The 19,525-nt window shown below is 36.0% G+C and overlaps 1 protein-coding gene and 1 long non-coding RNA gene across 6 annotated transcripts in view; one reads left to right on the top strand and one right to left on the bottom strand.

Annotated features, from left to right (window-relative positions):
• The window catches only part of FAM168A (family with sequence similarity 168 member A), a 188,303-nt gene that overhangs the window by 85,080 nt on the left and 83,698 nt on the right, over window positions 1–19,525 (bottom strand). The gene's annotated exons all lie outside the window — the stretch shown is intronic.
• Window positions 1–19,525, top strand: part of LOC141563229 (uncharacterized) — a 37,119-nt gene that overhangs the window by 11,922 nt on the left and 5,672 nt on the right. The window contains exon 2 of the long non-coding RNA XR_012488374.1: window positions 19,250–19,401. This is a non-coding gene — a long non-coding RNA (uncharacterized LOC141563229). The remainder of the gene's footprint in view (window positions 1–19,249; window positions 19,402–19,525) is intronic.

The following is a 19,525-nucleotide window of genomic DNA, read 5'->3' on the forward strand; positions in this document are numbered from 1 at the left end:
TAGTATCTGGCTTATATTTTAAAGTGGGCTTGATTTCTCTTCTGAACTGCTGTTTTATAAGCAGAGAAGAGCTAACAGCCTGTGTCAGATTCTTCTATCTCAGTGGCTTCTCTGATCCCAGATTTCTCCCCAGTGCGATCGGCGCAGTGTGCCAGCACCCAGCTGTCTGTGCTGGCCTCTCTTCTTCCTCCCCTGGGAACTGACCTTTTCTGTTGAAACTCCAGATTCTCTTCAGCTGGTAAGTCGTGCTTCCAGTCCTTGTGGATTCTATCAGTCCAGCGCTATTTCTGAGGCTGATTTAACTAATTGGTAATGAGGGAAGAAGGGAGCTCACAAAATCACATGTATCTTCTCCGCCATCTTGGCTCCGCCCTCGCAATGGGTTATTTTCAATATCCATAATCTCTTCTTTGCTTTCTCAGAATATCTATTTTGGTATTTATTCACAGCTTTTTTTAAGTGTTAGTTTTCTAGTTATTAGTTTTCTAGTTATTTTACTTGTACACCCAATTCACTGAACTGGTCCTTTTGATTAATGAGCTTTAGAAATTTAAACTTCTCCCTCAGGACTATTTTGGATATATCTCAAAGGATCTGACATGTAGTCTTATTTTTATCATTTTCTTTAATGAAATTTTCCATTGCTTCTTTGATTTGTTCTTTAACCCCAAAATTCTTTAGGATTAAGTTAATTTTAATCTTTTCTTCAAAGATCCCTTCTTGAAGACAATTTTTATGAGTTGTGATTAGTAAAGGATTTGTTTAATTTTTCTGCATTTTTTGGTGAGGTTTTAAATGTCCTAGTACAGAATCAGTTTTGGTAAAATAGCATATACATATACACACATATTTAAATTTCCTAAAATTTATTCAGATGCTTAAGTTCTTTGTTTATATTTTGATTAGCTATAGTTAATAAGTCTGAGAGTAGTACACTGAGGTGCCCTAATAGTATAATTCTACTATTTCTGCCAGTTATTCAATGAATTTTTTCTTTAAGTACTTAGTTTACTATGCCATTTGGTCCATATAGAATAAATATTGATATTATCTAAGATGCCTTTATATGTGATATAGTTTCCCCATATATTTCTTTATTTTTATCATTGTCTTGAGTGAGATTATGATCATTATTTTTGCTTTTTATAGTTCACCTGAAGTATAATAGATTTTGCTCTAGCTCCCAGATTTTAATTATATGTGAATCTTTGCCTTTCAAGTGTATTTCTTATAAGGAACAGACTGATGGAGATTTTATTTTCTAATCCATTATGTTACCATTTTCCGTTTTGTTGCTAAGTCCATTCTATTCATGTTCACAGTTATGATAGCCACTTGTGCATTTCCTTTAATTCTATTCTTTTATATTTTTCATCTCTCCTTCAAACATACTGTTTAATATTAATGCTCAGTTGAGGAAACAGAGGCAAATAGAAGTTAAGTGACTTGCCCATTTTCATACAGCTAGTTAAATGTCTGAGCTAGCATTTGAACCCACATTTTTCTTGACTCTAAACCTAGTACTCTATCCACTGTCACCAAGCTGCATCTGTCTTCACTGTACTTTGTTGTATATCCAAACTGAGAGAAATCTAACCCCTTTACATATCTATCTACCTAAGTGCTGAAATCATAGAATAACAGAACCATAAACTAAACTTTAAGAAGCAAAATCTTACAGAATCTTAGAATCATAATATGTAGGATTACACAATCTCAGAATGAGAAGGAATCTCAGATATAATCTATTGGTATCACTTGTCCCCAAGCAAATTATCCAAAGTTTGACAAGAGAACAAAGTTGACAAAGAAAGTAACAAGGTTCTGAAGGCTCTCTGGTCATTCCAGACATATGCCTCAGCTTTCCTTCTTGGATACCTCAAATGTACATATTCTGAGTACTCTTCATTAGGAAATCAGCAACCACCATGACTTGTTTCTTCCTTCTCTGGCCCATCCTGAGTGGTCTCTCCTCTGGAGGCTCCTTTGGGGCCTCATGATCATCTCTGTCATATAAGAAGCCACTTCTTCCTTGGAAGAGTTCAGGTGTCAGATCTCAGTTCATATCCTACTTCTGACTCTTACTTTTGGGGTATATTACTTAGCCTTTTTGCTTATAACATGAGAAGATCGGACCTTAGGAAGTCCTTTCCAGCTCTAGACCTTAAGCCCTGTGATCCTCAGGCCTAGGTACGCTTTCTTCAGAGTTCCAGACCAATTACAGGATCCCATTGGAACACCAGTCCTCTTTTTCTGTTCCTTTTCCTTTTGTCCTCCTAACAATTTGGGATTTCCCTCTAAGCCTATTCAGATTCTTTTTCTTTTGTTTTTTCTTTGAAGTACTTTTTCCCATTCTTTCAAATTGTTAATCTTGATAAGCTAAAAAAATAGAAGAGTGGTCCTCCAGCCCTTCCCCCAATAGAAAACAATCTGCCTGAAACTAGGCATTGACCCACACCTAACACCACATACCAAGATATGGTCGAAATGGGTCCAAGATTTAGACATAAAGAGTGATGTTATAAGCAAACATAGAAGATACACAGAAGAACATAGGATTTGTTACTTCTCAGATCTGTAGAGAGGGAAGGAATCTGTGACCAAAGAAGAACTAGAACTCATTACTGAACACCAAATAGATAATTTTGATTATATTAAGTTGAAAAGTTTTTGTATCAACAAAACTAATGCAGACAAGATTAGAAGGGAAGCTATAAATTGGGAAAACATTTTTATATTTAAGGGTTTTGATAAAGGCCTCATTTCTAAAATATATAGAGAACTGACTCAAATTTATAAGAATTCAAGCCATTCTCCAATTGATAAATGGTCAAAGGACATGAACTGACAATTTTCAGATGAAGAAATTAAAACCATTTCTAGTCATATGAAAAAATACTCTAAATCACTATTGATTAGAGAAATGCAAATTTAGATAACTCTGAGATACCATTACACACCTCTCAGACTGGCTAAAATGACAGGAAAAGATAATGATGAATGTTAGAGGAGATATGAGAAAACAGGGACACTGAAACACTGTTGATGGAGTTGCGAATGTATCCAGCCATTCTGCGAACAATCTGGAACTATGCCCAAAATGTTATCAAACTGTGCATACTCTTTGATCCAGCAGTGCTACTACTAAGCTTATATCCCAGAGATCTTAAAGAAGGGAAAGGGACCCACATGTGCAAAAATGTTTGTGGCAGCCCTTTTTGTAGTTGCAAGAAACTGGAAATTGAGTGGATGACCATCAATTGGAGAATGGCTGAATAAGTTATGGTTTTTGAATGTTTTGGAATATTACTGTTCTGTAAGAAATGACCAGCAGGATGAATACAGAGAGGTTTGGAGAGACTTACATGAATTGCTGCTAAGTGAAATGAGCAGAACCAGGAGATCACTGTACATGGCAACAATAAGATTATATGATGATCAATTCTGATGGACATGGCTCTTTCTGACAATGAAATAATTCAGAACAGTTCCAATGATCTTGTGATGGTGAGAGCCATCTACACCCAGAGAGAGGACTGTGGGAATTGAGTGTGGATCACAACATATCATTTTCACTCTTTCTGTTGTGTTTGCTTGCATTTTGTTTTCTTTCTCAGCTTTTTTTTTTCCTTCTTGATCTGATTTTTCTTGTGAGGCAAAATAATTACATAAATATGTATACATATATTGGATTTAACATATTTAACATGTATTGGATTACCTGCCACCTAGGGGAGGGGGAAGAAGGGAAAAATTTAGAACACAAAGTTTTGTAAGGGTCAGTATTGAAAAATTATCCATGCATATGTTCTATAAATAAAAAGCTTTAATTAAAAAAAAAAGGAAAAAGAAGAAAACTATCTGCCTTATTATTCTCATAGAACTTTCACTTGGTATCATTAGAAACACAAATATTGGTCACTCTCCAATGATCACTGAAAAATTCTCCTTGTTCTCCAAATTTGCTAGAACTGATAGCCTCAGTTGCCTGTCATCTCTGCTATTAATTCTTGTAGCTAAACACCGTACACAAGTGTAATGTTCTGTTGTCTCCAGAAACTGCCGATCTCTCTCTGGTCTAGAGGAGAGACTTCTCCCTCCAGAGAGCCGCCCCAGGTCTGGTCCAGACAAGACTCTCTATCTCTGGAGTGCCGCTCTCTTTTATCCTCCCAGAGAATGGGCGTGGGATAATGCAAGGGCTTCTGGGAAGAAATACTTCAACCAATGAACTTGATCATCCTAAGCATGCAAGCTCTTCCCCAGGAGTTCACAAGTAAAACTCCCCTAAAGGCTGGAAATAGAGAATTGTTAAGTACCGACTTAGCACTTAGTAAGAACCTAACACACAAGCACCTGTTTACTCCATATGTTATTTATATTTGAATCCCTATTGTTAGGAATGAATGCAAACAGGAGCCCTCAACTGTTTTCTGGAAGAAGGTCTTCCAAGAAGAGATGTAGTTTTTGGACCCTATCCTAGATCTGCATCTCTTTTTACTCCTTACACTAATCAGAATTCAGAAATTATTTAATCCCACCTCATCTCTTTATTCTCATTTCCCTCTTGCTTCTTACTTACTACAACAGAATTCCTTAAAGGGGCCCCTCAAAAGTAATATAGTTTAACCTATCATCAGGGTTAGTAATGGCTAAAAAGGAGATTATTCAGTCTGTACTTGGACTTGTGATGAAAAACTGTCAACTTTCTAAAGCTGCCTACTGAACTATAGCCTAGTTTGGATTGTTAGTTCTTATAGTAAATTGAAATCTACCTCCTGTAACAACTCTTTTTCCTATACTTGGTCCAAAGGTTGGTTTTCCGAACTTGAAACTGGATAATATTCTAAGTTGTAAAATGTGTAGTTGGCAAACCTAGATGTCTGGGGGACAAGCTGGATCCTACACTGTGATACACTTCTAATGAAAAATTTGATCTTGAAATGGAAGGAAAAGAGAGAACAATTTGGAAAATTACAAAGGCTGCAAAGGTGATTAGACTTTGGGGGATTGTTGAGGGCAAATTTTAATTGCTTTTAGAACATCTCCACATTATAATCTTCTTTCTTTATTGTTACTCAAATTAAGTATAAAAGTAGGTAAAAAGATGATTTGATTAACATGCAAATCAGAAATGACTTTCACAGGAAAACTAGGGATTGATCTTAATATGTCTGTCTTTGGAGAATTGTAAGTACAAAGAGCAATAAAAAAATGCTTGGCATTTCCCTAACTCCTTATAGAAAGGCATCAAGGAAATGTTCTTAGCTGAGATAGCCACATTTAATTGTAGGAAGCCAAACTGAGAAATTCACATTTGAAAATGACGCTCATACTACTACTGTCTATCTACCCAGGTTACTTATACCTTCGGAAGCTAATAATTAATGTGCAACAAGAAAATGGTATTTACACACATATATTGTATCTAGGTTATATTGTAACACATGTAAAATGTATGGGATTACCTGCCATCGGGGGGAGGGAGTGGAGGGAGGGAGGGGATAATTTGGAAAAATGAATAAAAATTTAAAAAAATGACGCTCATTCTTCAAAGACACAAGATGGGGTAAGTATAACTAAATAGAAGTTCATCTGGAACATCCCTGGGGATTTTAGTGACCTGAAAGCTTGATGAGTCAACAATGGTAATCAAAAAAGTAAGATGATCATCTAATAGAGAAAGAAATCCTGATCTTCCTGCCTTGTTATTTTTTGCAACTTCTATCGCCCATATAAATTTTCACTCTCAACTCTGTCATTTGCACATTTGATTAGCATACCATCAATGTCTGTATCCAAGTCACCAATAAAAATCTTAAACACCCAGTGTCAAGCAGAGATTCCTGGTGCTTCACTAGCAACTCGCTGCTGTTTTGACACTGAAGATCAGCAATATATTGTGGTCAGTTCTGGGCACCATCTTTTAGGAAGGACAATGATAAAGTGAAAATCAATCTGAAGAAGATGGCCAGAATGCCAAATACCTTGAGAAAATGGTATCTGAGAAGTGCTAAGAGAATATTTAGAAGATTGTAATAGTCATCCTCAAGCACAGATGTGAAACATGGATTAGATCCCTCTAGCCTGGTTGCAGAAAGTAGAACAGAGAGCTGAAGAGAAGCAGGGTTGTTATTCTTGTTCAGATGTTTCAGTCATGCCTGGAGTCTTTTTCATTCCATGTACAATTTACTTGACAAATATACAGTGGTTTGCCATTTCCTTCTCCAGCTTATTTCACAGATGAGGAAATTGAGGCAAATAGCTTATCCAAGGTCCTGCAGTATCTGAGGTCAGATTTGAACTCATAAAAATGAGTCTTCCTGACTCCAGACCTAGCACTCTATCCATTTCCTTGCTATAAGGAAAATTTTCCCAAGATAGGATGCATTCTTAGATAAAACAGGCTCCCTTGGAAGTTAAAATTGTCCTACTTCACTGATAGTCTTTAAGCAAAAGATGGATGACCACTGTTGCCTGTTCTGTAGTTAAATTTCCAGTTTTGGTATGGGCCATGTCCTGGTTTCAATACCAACTTGGTGCCCTTGTGCTTTCTCACTAACTCAGTGAACCACAATTTCTTTCTTAGGAAAAAGTGAGTAGAGCACTGGAACTGGAACCAGGAAGAAATTTAACATTTAATTTAATGGAATGTTAAAAAAAAAAAATCCATTGACTGGATCTATGCCCAAAAAGTTATCAAACTGTGCATACCCTTTGATCCAGCAGTGCTACTACTGGGCTTATATCCCAAAGAAATACTAAAGAGGGGAAAGGGACCTGTGTGTGCCAAAATGTTTGTAGCAGCCCTTTTTGTTGTAGCTAGAAACTGGAAGATGAATGGATGTCCATCAGTTGGAGAATGGTTGGGTAAATTATGGTATATGAAGGTTATGGAATATTATTGTTCTGTAAGAAATGACCAACAGGAGGAATACAGAGAGGCTTGGAGAGACTTACATCAACTGATGCTGAGTGAAATGAGCAGGACCAGAAGATTACTATACACTTCAACAACAATACTGTATGAAGATGTATTCTGATGGAAGTGGAAATCTTCAACATAGAGAAGATCCAACTCACTTCCAGCTGATCAATGATGGACAGAAAGAACTACACCCAGAGAAGGAACACTGGAAATTGAATGTAAAATATTAGCACTACTGTCTATAGTTGCTTATAGGTTACTTATACCTTCAGAATCCAATACTTAACATGCAACAAGAAAATTAGATTTACACACATATATTATATCTAGGTTATACTGTAACACATGTAAAATGTATGGGATTGCCTGTCATCTAGGGAAGGGAGTAGAGGGATGGAGGGAGGGGAAAATCTGGGGAAATGAACACAAGGGATAATGTTATAAAAAAAATTACTCATGCATATATACTGTCAAAAAATGTATAATTATAAAATTAATAAATTTTTAAAAATCCATTGAGAAGAAATGTTTGATTGATATTCATTCCACTTATCTTTATCTTTATAAACACCAGTTAATTAAAAAAATAATCTACTAACTTTCTAAGCTGAAGACACTAAGAAATGAATTAATATTTATGTTAAAAGGCTTTTTATTTTTAGTGTGGAGAAAGCATTTCACATCTTCTTACACAAGATAATCATCCAAAATTGAATTACTCATTTTCTACCAAAACCAAAACCTACATTTCCTTACACTGTCTCAAATTCTGTTGAGACACCCCTTCATTATTCATCACCCTCTTCTCTTTGGTACTCTCTGGCTTTTGGGGGTGCCACTGTTTCCTTCTGAATCACCTCTGTGGTATCCTCATCCAAGTCACATCCGATAACCTCAGGTGTCCCACAAAGTTCTTTCCCAGAGGCTTCTTTTCTTCTACCTCCAAACTACTTCTCTTGATCAGCTTCCATAGATTTAATTACTCTCTCTATGGTGATGATCCTCATATTTATCTTGTCCCAAGCTCTCTTCTTCCATCTCTAACTGCCTTTCAGATATTTTAAACTTAATAGAGCCAAAACTTAACATTATTTTATCTATATTATTATCCCTAAAGTTTCTTCCCCTCAACTTCTCCATTTCTATCTAGGGCAATACCATCTGCCCAGTCTCCCAGATTTATGACCTAATTGACATTGTCAACTATCCCCACATTATCCAATTTGCTACCAAGGCCTATCCCACCTTTGGAATTTCTTTTAAATATGTCCCTTCTCTCTTCTGACACTGACACTACTCTGATGCAGGCCATTTCACCCTAGGCTACTGCAACAGCCTGCTGGGGAATCTGCCTGCTTCAAATGTCTGTCACTATAGTCTATTCTCCTTTCAGCCACCAAAATATTTTTCCTAAAGCATGGATTCAACCATGTCACTCCCCTACTTGATAAATTTCAGGGACTCCCTATTGTCTCCAGGATCAAATACAAAATCTGACATTAACAGCCTTTTATAACCTAGCTGTGTTCAAAGCTCTTCATAATTTAGCCTCCTCTGCCTTTCCAGTTTTCTTACATCTTAATCTCTATCACATGCTTTTCGATCCAGTGACATTAACTGCTCTCCTGGATGTTTCACAAACAAGACACTCCATTTCTGGGCTTTCACTTTAACTTTCCATTCTGACTCCTGACCTCTTGGGCCTCATTTAAATCTCAACCCAAGTCCCATTTTCTAAAGGAAATCTTTTCCAAACCCTCTTAATTTCTAATACCTTTTCTCTTTTAATTACTTCCTATCTACTCTGTGTATAGCTTATCTGTATTCATTTGTTTAATGTCTCTCTCTATAGACAGTGAGCTCTTTGAAGGTTTAAACTGCTTTTTCACTTTTTATATCCTCAGGGTTTAGCACAGTACTTGTCCATGTAATGAGTGCTTAATAAATGTTTGTTCAATTTTCTGATAATTACCTTTGAATCTTTCTCTTACCCAACCCATCCAAGTTGTTTTGATTCTGTGGTTATTAATATATATATATTCCATCTATTCCTCTATATCCCACCCATTCACAGCTATCACTCTATAGTTGAAATTATCACTATTGCCTAGCCAACTGTAATATAGTCTTCTAATTGAAGGACTACAAATTATAGTTTCCCCCTTCCAACCTAGTCTTCACATGACTGTGAATATTATTTTTCCAATTTACCACATTTCTCTTTTCAAAGCATTGTATATTTTACCAGACAACTAAATGTTATAGAGAATAAACAAATCAGGGTTCCACCTGTTTGCAGATTACACACACCATGAATACACACTCATGATTTGAGTTCTAGCAATGTGACTCTGGGCAAGTCACTTAACCTCAATCTGCTTCAATTTCATCATCTGTAAAATGGAAGTAATTATACCTACTACCTAAAAATATTGTGAAAATCAGATGAGATGATATTTGTAAAGTTTGCAAACCTTAAAGTACTATTTAATCTTGATTTGATCAGCCAATGAGTTAGCTATTCCTTCTATTTTCATGTCAACAAAAAACTTTTAAATATATCAACTATATTTTCACATTCAAATCATTAATAGAAGAGAGAGAACCAATCTTGGGATCAAGAAAAATGGGGTTTAAATTGTGCTTCTCACACACACACACACAATGGCAGCTAGGTAGCACTAGGGAAAAAAATGGTAAACTCAAAGAAAATGAGTTCAAACTCAGACACTGCTTTTATGGTTCTGGGAAATTTCTAGTGATTCCATTAAACTTTATATGATCACAAGTATCAAGGGAATTGATTATTTAAACATGCAAAATTTGCCCACATCTATTAAATTATAGGTATGAATCACTAAACAAGACAGATGAAGAGGGGAAATCCTGTAGCTACCACTAGAAATAACACTTCAAGTTGCCATTGATCCATTAATCATCAGTCCTTGGACTCTATCGTCAAATAAGTTACAAATCCATCTTTGTTTTCATAAATCTCTCCATCTGATCTACTATGTCAGAATAAAATGGCATTTGTCAAACATCTTGCTGAAATCATGATAATTTGGGTCTATATTATTACTTTGATCTATAGTAACCCTATAAAAGATTATTTCAAAACTTGCCTTCATGAAATCATATTAGCCACTAACAACGACTGCTAAACATTTACAAAACCCCTCATAGTCTATTCTGGAATTTTAACATTCATCCCAGCTTTCATGCATGGATTTGTCATTCATATGTACACTTAAACTATTGATAAATTACTAACATATAGAGGCCCCAAACCGCAACAGGTTGGATGATATGATGTACCATATAACAGTACCAGCAGAATAGCCATTATTGCATATTGAAATCCACAGTAGACACATGGAGGAATTACTTGGTATATTAATATTTACTCATTTGAAATTCTACCATGCCACATTTGCCAAACACATGGTTTTTCATTTTCTTTGAAGCCAGCAGTCTTTACTATAAAAACTCATAGACAGACTGAGGAAAAGTTGTCTTCTTTCTATCTTTGATTTATTCAGTGAAAATGTGAAAAACACTTTGATGGTAGCTTCCTGATTCGGCATCTCAATCACATCTAAATCTATGAATCACTGAAAATAGGATATGGCTTTGTCCGTGAATCACCAATTCAACAACATTAACCTGTATTTCATAAATTTTGTCAGATATTTTGCCAAAGTAGCAGAGGCTCTCTATAAAAAAGATAAATTGTTTTAGCCTTAAAAAATACCTGGCACAAAGAATGTTTGTGACACCCCTTTTCATACTGGCAAGAAACTGGAAACTGAGTAGATGCCCATCAGTTGGAGATTGGATGAATAATAAGTTATGGTATGTGAATGTTATGGGATATTATTGTTCTGTAAGAAACAACCAACAAGATGATTTCAGAGAGGCCTGGAGAGACTCACATGAACTGACGCTGAGTGAAACGAGCAGAACCAGGATTTCATTGTACACAGAAATGGCAAGCCTATATGATGATCAATTCTGATGAACCTGAATCTTTCTAAGAATGAGATGATTCAGATCAGTTCCAATGATCTTGTTATGGTGAGAGCTATCTACACACACAGAGAGGACTGTGGGAACTGAGTGTGGAATACAACATTACATTGTCACTTCTTTTATTGTAGCTTGCTTGAATTTTATTTTCTTTCTCATTTTTTTCCTTTTTGATCTGATTTTTCTTGTGCAGCAAGATAATTATATAAATACATATGATTATGTTGAATTTACATATATTTTTACCATGTTTAACATATATTGGACTATTCGCCATGTAGGGGAAGGGGTGAGGGGAAAGGAGGGAAACTGGAACACAAGGTTTTACAAGGGTCAGTGGTGAAAAATTATCTTTGCATATGTTTTGAAGATAAAAAGCTTCAATTAAAAATATGTGTGTGTGTGTGTGTGTGTGTGTGTGTGTGTGTGTGTGTGTGTGTGTGTGTAATGTAGAGGGCTAGAACTCTGAAAAGTATACTTTAAACAAGGATACTTACAACAAGGTGTTAACTCAGCATAATTGATGAGATGATGGTTCTCTAGTTTACATATGCTTAGTACTTAGTATGGTGATGTAATGTTTCTCTAGTTCACACATATTCAGTATGCTGTAATGATATAATTGTAATAGGATATTTAAGGGCTGAGAGAACGGGAACAGAGTCAGTCAGAGTGAACAGACTGTGAAGGAGACAATAAAGACTTTAGACTCTATGCTTGTCCATCCTCCTGGTGACTATCCTGCTGAGACCAAGGCCTGTCCGGAGGACCTCCAGAAAGCTAGCCTGGACATTACAATGTGGCACAAGATAAGTTTCCCCAGGGTCCCGTATATCTGAAGACACAAAGAGAACAAATAAACAAACAATGCTGTCCTACATAGTTCCCTATTCATAATGAAGAAAGGCCAGAACCAAAATCATTATATACATGTATATATGTCTGTGTATACATGGTATCACCTCCCCGATGTCATGGTCCTTCTTCAAGAATGAAGGACAAACAACAGCAACAACAAAGTTCAAGATCTCCCATTTTATTCAGGCCCATCTCCAGTTACCCTGATTTGTATCTTGTCACAAGACCCAGATGGATCCAGAAGGGATAGTGAAGCAGGTGACCTTCCCCAGCCCTCCCTCATTTAAATCCAATTTACTTGAATGGCATAGGATCACCTCTCTGATGTCATGTCCTCCTTGAGAATGAAGGACAAACAACATGTAGATATATACTATATATGCATAGATATGCACACATATCATATATGTGTATATATGTATGTACATGTACACGCACATAGAAACAGCCTGAATCAAGTGGTTTTGGTTTTCTCCTAAAAACAAAAATTCTATTTTTCTAAACACACATTTGACCATATTACTCCCCAATTCAAAATTTTTCAATAGCTAACCACTGATGTCTATGAGTTAAGGTACAAATGCAACCTGGTATTTGAGACCTATTGCCACCTGGTTTCACCCTCTGTTCTAGCTTTCATCTTCATTTCTTCCCTTCACACATGCCATAGTGCAGCTATACTGGCTATTGGCTATTTTGGACCTCAGTTTGACCTGTCATGCAGGTGCCTTAACCTCTTTTGAGTTTCAGATTCTTCTTCTAAATTATCAAGGGACTGGATGAGATTTTGAATTTTAAGGTCCTTTCTAGCTCTAGATTCTATGATGATCCTAAGTAGGAAGAAATCATTTCTGTCTAGAAGGATTCCTGGAGTACATATACTCTTCTTAAGACAAAGTAACAAGTATTTATTAAGCATTTATATGTGCCAGGTACATAACTAAGCACAAAAGATACAAATATAGCAAAAACAAAGATAGTCCCTGCCCTCAAGGAACTTATATTTTAATGGGGAAGACAAAATACAAAAAGGAGCTAAAAAAAGAGTGAGTAAAGAAAACATACCGTGTCTAGATCTGGAAAATAAGAAGAAAAGTCAAAGAAGGTAAAAAAAAGTAAGTTGGCCTGGATCTCTCCCCAAGTCACCAATAGGGAAAAGGGACAGGTAAAGGGATATTCCAGGGTAAAGAAATTCAAGGTACAGAGGGTAAAATGGCAGGAGAGATATGGTAGCAAAGTCTGAAAAGTCATAAGCAAAGCTGGGAATGGAATTAAAATTAGCCTGATTTATTAATAACCCTTTTCAAATGCTTTAAATTTCAATATCAGGGGCAGATAGGTGGCGCAGTGGATAGAGCACCAGCCTTGAATTCAAGAGGACCCGAGTTCAAATATGACCTCAGACACTTAACACTTCCTAGCTGTGTGACCCTGGGCAAGTCACTTAACCCCAACCTCAGGGGAAAAAAATAAAAAAATTAATAAATTTCAAATAAAAATCAAATTTGGAACTAATAGATTTCCTCCATTTGAACACTAACCAATGCACAGGGATCTTGGTTTTCTAGCCTTTTGATTTAGTTAAAAGTTGAAGTGAATTATTAGTTTAAAGATCTCATCTAAAGTGCTGAATAATTAAATCTGATATTTCATGTTTTAGTATAATGTTCTCTTCTCTAAAGTGTAATCATTTTCTGGGAGCAGGTTTCTTGGAGAGCTTCTAGAGGCAGCCTTAGTTTCAGTTCAGTTTCAGTAATCCCAAATGTAGCCAGGGAATTAAAGTCCAGATTCTTTATTTTTTTCCTTCCTGGGCCTGGTTAGCTTTCTTAGAGGCTTCTCTCTCTCCTTGGTTCCAAGAGCTCTCTCCAAATGTGCTAGCCAGCACAAAAGTGGAAGTTGGAATGAAATCTTGATTCCGCCTCCAAGAGTGGGCTTGTGGGAGCTCCTCCTTATATATGCTCTCTTAAAGGTGAGAACACTGATATGTACTAACTACATAATCACTTAGCACCTTGTTTCAAGTTATGGCCCATAACATTTTAATATACATCTTTTTATGATAATTATGTATTATGACTATCTAGATAATAACAGATTTTTCTCTGCTCTCAGTACTTATTTGACAGTTTTACAAGGTTTGGATACAATAGTATTACATTAACATCTCAAAATCCAGGAAAAGTATTCTCTGAAAAACATAATTCACAGGATTATAGAATGATAGAATCATGGAGTTTCAGAATCAAAAGTGCTTTAAAAGTCATATGATAAAAAGAAACTGGAAGATGAATGGATATCCATCAGTTGGAGAATGATTGGGTAAATTGTGGTATATGAAGGTTATGGAATATTATTGCTCTGTAAGAAATGACCAGCAGGAGGAATACAGAGAGGCCTGGAGAGACTTAAATCAACTGATGCTGAGTGAAATGAGCAGAACCAGAAGATCACTGTACACTTCAACAACAATACTGTATGAGGATGTATTCTGATGGAAGTGGAAATCTTCAACATAAAGAAGATCCAACTCACTTCCAGTTGATCAATGATGGACAGAGGTAGCTACACCCAGAGAAGAAACACTGGGAAGTGAATGTAAATTGTTAGCACTAATATCTGTCTGCCCAGGTTACATGTACCTTCGGAATCTAAAGTTTATTGTGCAATAAGAAAATGGTATTTACACACATGTATTGTACCTAGACTATATTGTAACACATGTAAAATGTATGGGATTGCCTGTCATCGGGGGGAGGGAATAGAGGGAGGGGGGGATAATTTGGAAAAATGAATACAAGGGATAATATTATAAATATATATATATAATAAAAAATTTAAAAAAAAATCATATGATAAAATAACTTCAAAAGTGGTTCATCCAAGCTTTCATTTGAACATCCCCAATAACAGGTAAATGATTACTTTTAGTAGAAGTCATTCCATACTATGGTTGGTCTAACTATTTGAAAGTTTGTTCCTGTTATTAAGCTGAAATCTATTTTCACTCATCCTAATTCAATCTTCTTAAAACTGCCAACCCTTCTTATATTAGAAAAAAGCAATCATAGTCTAACTTCTTAAGGAAAAACATAATCAATTCCTTCAATTCTCTCTTCCCAATGTTCCACCTGATAAGCCCTCTTCTGAACAACATTCCATTTTGTCATTGCCCTTCCTAAAGTGTAATCACATATTAACACCATATGAGATGTGGCTTCTTTAGGATTTTTATAATAGGAGAAAACGGGGGGGGGGGGGTTGCCTTTAAAATAGGGGGAGGGGCAGCTAGGTGGTGCAGTAGATAGAGCACCAACACACCTAAATCTGGTCTCAGACACTTAACATTTCCTAGCTGTGTGACCCTGGGCAAGTCACTTAACCTTAATTGCCTTAAGAAAAAAAGAAAAAAAATGGGGGGGGGAATCAAATCTCTGGAAGATAAGGAGAGAATGACTCAAGAAAAATTTAAGGAAGAGAAAATGAAGGAATTGGAAAACACAGTATGAGCGCAGTCCAAATCAGTGTAATTTACCTTGCAAGGTTCAGAGGCTCAAAAAATGCCTAAATTGGAAGGATCTTTAATATCAGCAACCCATTACTGAAGAAGAGGATAAAGGAAAATGACAATGTCTAAAAGAGTGAAATGCAACAGATAGAAAAGAAATCTATAGAAAGCCTGACTTGAGGCCTAATTATAAAAGGTCTTATGGATGAAACTGCAAAGACACTGAACATAAAACAGAATTGTTGACATTTTTATAGCAATTGATCCATATTATTAATGATAGTGAAACAACAACACTTAGACTGATTGGGTTTCTTAATGGGGTTTAGGGGATCCGGTAAATAGGTGTTTTTTTTTAATTAATTATATATATCTATATATTAACAACTGCATTTCAATATACGTAACTGTATATAAATTGTAATCTTATATATTTTATGTATTCAAAAGCATTCTGAGAAGAGGACCATAAGTTTTACCTAACTGCCAAAGGTGTACATGACAAAAAAGATTTTTAAAACCACCTTCTTATTACATACTTCAGTCTTGTACTGTTAAGTAAGAAATGAGAAGATAAAGATAGGAAAAGAAACAAATCTGACCAAATACAATGGGAAAAAAAAATCTGTGCTGAAAGTGATGTAATTGTAAAAACATAAAAATTTATTTTCAAGATATTTCAAAGACAAGGTAATTTTGAAAGAAAGGAAAAGATCATGGTTGTATTATTGTCAAAAGAAGATAATTGAAGAAGAGATATCAGTAACTATTGATCAATATTGCTACTTTGCCATCTCTGTAAAATCTTTTATAACAATAATCTCCTAGGTGGCACAGTGGTTAGAGTGCTGGGACTGGGATTAGGAAGACTTCTCTTCCTTAGTCCAAATCTAGCCTCAGACACTTACTAGCTGTGTGATCCTGGGCAAGTCACTTAACTCTGTTTGCCTCAAGTTTCCTCACCTTTCAAATGAGCTAGAGAAGGAAATAGCAAAGCACTTGAGTATCTTTACCAAGAAAATCTCAAATGGAGTGACAAAAATTCAGATATATCAGTAAAATTACTGAAAAACAAACAATATGCTATAAAAATGTGAAAAACAAACATGGTTTGTAGATAATTCTTTATAGCAGACTACATCTTTAATCACATAATTAATTTAAAGATATAGAAAATAGAAGATCTCTATGTTTATCGTTTGTTGATTATCAAAAAAAAAAGATAAAAAGAAAAATTTAGCTCTCAAGCAAATTGAAGCTTTAAAGGCTCTTCTCATATAACATCCCTTGTTAGATGCAACTACATAGATGCAATAATAAATTATTAAGTGCAGCAAAAAGTCTAAGATATCTATTATTAGCTATACTTCTATATCGATCTATAGATAGATAAATAGATAGATGCAGATACACACCAATGTGCATTCTCTTTACATAAGTAGCTATCACGGTGCTAGGAATAGAATGCTGGGCCTGGAATCAGGAAGACCTGAATTCACATATGGTTTCAGACACAGCTGCATGACTGCGGCAAGTCATTTAATCTCCATTGTCTTCATTTTCTCTCAATGTAAAACGGGGGAAATAACAGCAGCACCCATTTCCCAGGGTCCTTGTGAGGATCAAATAAGATCTTTATAAAGCACTTAGCACTGCACCCCACACAGACATACTTATTCCTTCTCTACCCTCTGCCCAATTTATTAAAATTGTTTTAACTCCTTTATAGAGAATGTCCTACACAAATCTTTTCAGATCTATACCGTTATTCTACCTCAATTACACAGAGGAATAGTAACATGCTTGATCTTATTTTTTAACCCTTAAATGTTCTATTCTTTAATCAAAAACTTCCTTTATATGCTCATAACCTATCTCTCTCTCTCCTCCATTCCTCTATTCTTCCATGTCTTTGTTTCTCTCCCTCTCTTTCCTTCCATTCCTTCATCCTTTTGTGTCCCTCTCCCTCTCCCTTCCTCCCCCTCCCCCTCCCCCTCCCTCTCCCCCTCCCTCCCTCTCCCTCTCCCTCCCTCTCCCCCTCCCTCCCTCTCCCCCTCCCTCCCTCCCTCTCCCTCTCCCTCCCTCTCCCCCTCCCTCCCTCTCCCCCTCCCTCCCTCCCTCTCTCTCTCTCTCTCTCTCTCTCTCTCTCTCTCTCTCTCTCTCTCTCTCTCTCTTTCCTTATCTCCCTCTTTCAATGGCTTCTAAACCTATTGCTCACTTTTATCATGATCTCTATTCCCTCTATCCCTCAATACTTTCACAAGGCTACTATCCTAACTGATTTTACTTTCCTTCTAATCTTGACTCTATACTTATACTTAACCCATTCGATGACACATTGCCCTCCTCACCTTTGTCCTCTACCACTTATACTTTGCCAAACCTTGACTTTGGATAAAAGGATGCCCCCATCTGCTTTTTTTTTTTTTTTTTTTGCTTTTATTTCTATGCTACTGAACAGAACTGGAAGAATTCACATAAATATGCTAACTGGGTCCACTACAAATTAATGTTATTTAATCTCAACAAGCCCCTCATTACCACGAGGCAATTCTTTTACTCTTTATCACATTTCCCCCAAGCAGCTGTTCTAAACCTTATCTTCTCTTCCCAGCCTCCCATATCACCCCCTCCCCCTCAGAAGACCATGTTTTCTCTCATACCTTCCTGAGAAAATAAGGCATTCACTATGAATTCCTTTTTCTCTCTTGTTTAACAACTTAAGACTTAAGAACATTCTCTCCTTGCTCCAGACTCTGATGAATAGGTATTCTCTCACCAAATCCAACTCCTCTATTTATATGTGCCCTTGATTCCATCCCCTAATGTTTCCCTTAGCAGCTTGACCCCCAAATCATTCCTGCCCTCTTATTTTCAATCTCTTCCTATCTTTCAGCTCCTTCTCAAACTGCCTACATGTCCAAGTTTCTACCATCTTCAAAAAAAGTTTTATTTCACCCTAACCTTCAAAGTATCATCCTATACCTATATATCTCCTCCCTTTTGCCTCAATTTCATTCCAATATCAAACCTGAACTGAAAGATTGCTAGTGTTCAAGTTTCCTCAGAAAGAACCTCAGCATCCTCATCTGTAAATTGAGAATATAATTTCTCTGTTGTGAGACTCAAATGAAATATGATGCTATAACGCCATTACCTTCATGATGTTAGATGGTGGTAAATTATCTCAGAAGATGCAAAATGAAAGGTACAATAATGGAGAAGCACATGGGGAATATCAAAATAGTAATATGAAGGTATACAAATTTCAAATGAGTAACAGTGTCCAATCCTGATTTTCAAAGACTGATAATAAAATATACCTTTGACCCTTTAGCAAAGAATGAGATAGATACAGAATAAGATCAGCATTCTGACAAGGAAGGGATTTTCCTTGTGGTAGCGAGAAGGGAGGGAGGACATTTACTAGGTAATGATAGAAATGGGGTAAAAGCATCAAAAACATTTTTAAATGTATAGAGGAAAATAGAAAAATACATAAAGGGACACAACAATTCTGTTAGTAACTTTTAAATATATACATAAATATATATATATATTTTTTTAAATATATACTTTTTAAAATATACATTAAGCTTCACAATTTGTAATATGCTCGTCATTTAGATTCTTCTTTGTAAAATGAAGTATCTGTGTCCATTGGTGATACTTAAGATTACAATAAAAAGGGAAAAAATATAGAAAAAAAAGTTAATATCCTCCAAAAAACCCTAAACAAACCATAATAAGTATAAATACCAAAGATGATATGCGCATGAAAAGTGATATTAAAAAAAAAGAAAAGACAGCATCCAGGATATGCCTAACAAAAGAAGGAGATAGTCTGGTCATATGGTGGTAGTCAATCATAGCAATAGGAGCTGGGAGGGATCTTAAGTTCTATCATCCACTGTAATTTTCTCATTTTACAGATAATGTAATGGAGGCTGAAGAATCGGAAGTAACTTACTCAAAATCACAGAGGTAAGAAAGATACCAAGTGCACGGAACAAGCAAGGGATGCAGAAAATACTAAAAGAGCCAAAAAAGGAAGACTTCCAGCCCACTGGGCAGATCCTCTATGGTAAGTCATAGAATGGCACTGATGCAAATTATACAAGACGAAAAAGCATGGCTGGGTTTCAATATGTGTAGAGTTCCCACAGTGAAAAAATTATAAATCCATCCAAGTATCGAGTAAAATGTAA

This window comes from Sminthopsis crassicaudata, chromosome 3, assembly GCF_048593235.1.
Source record: "Sminthopsis crassicaudata isolate SCR6 chromosome 3, ASM4859323v1, whole genome shotgun sequence".
Taxonomy (NCBI): Eukaryota; Metazoa; Chordata; class Mammalia; order Dasyuromorphia; family Dasyuridae; genus Sminthopsis; species Sminthopsis crassicaudata.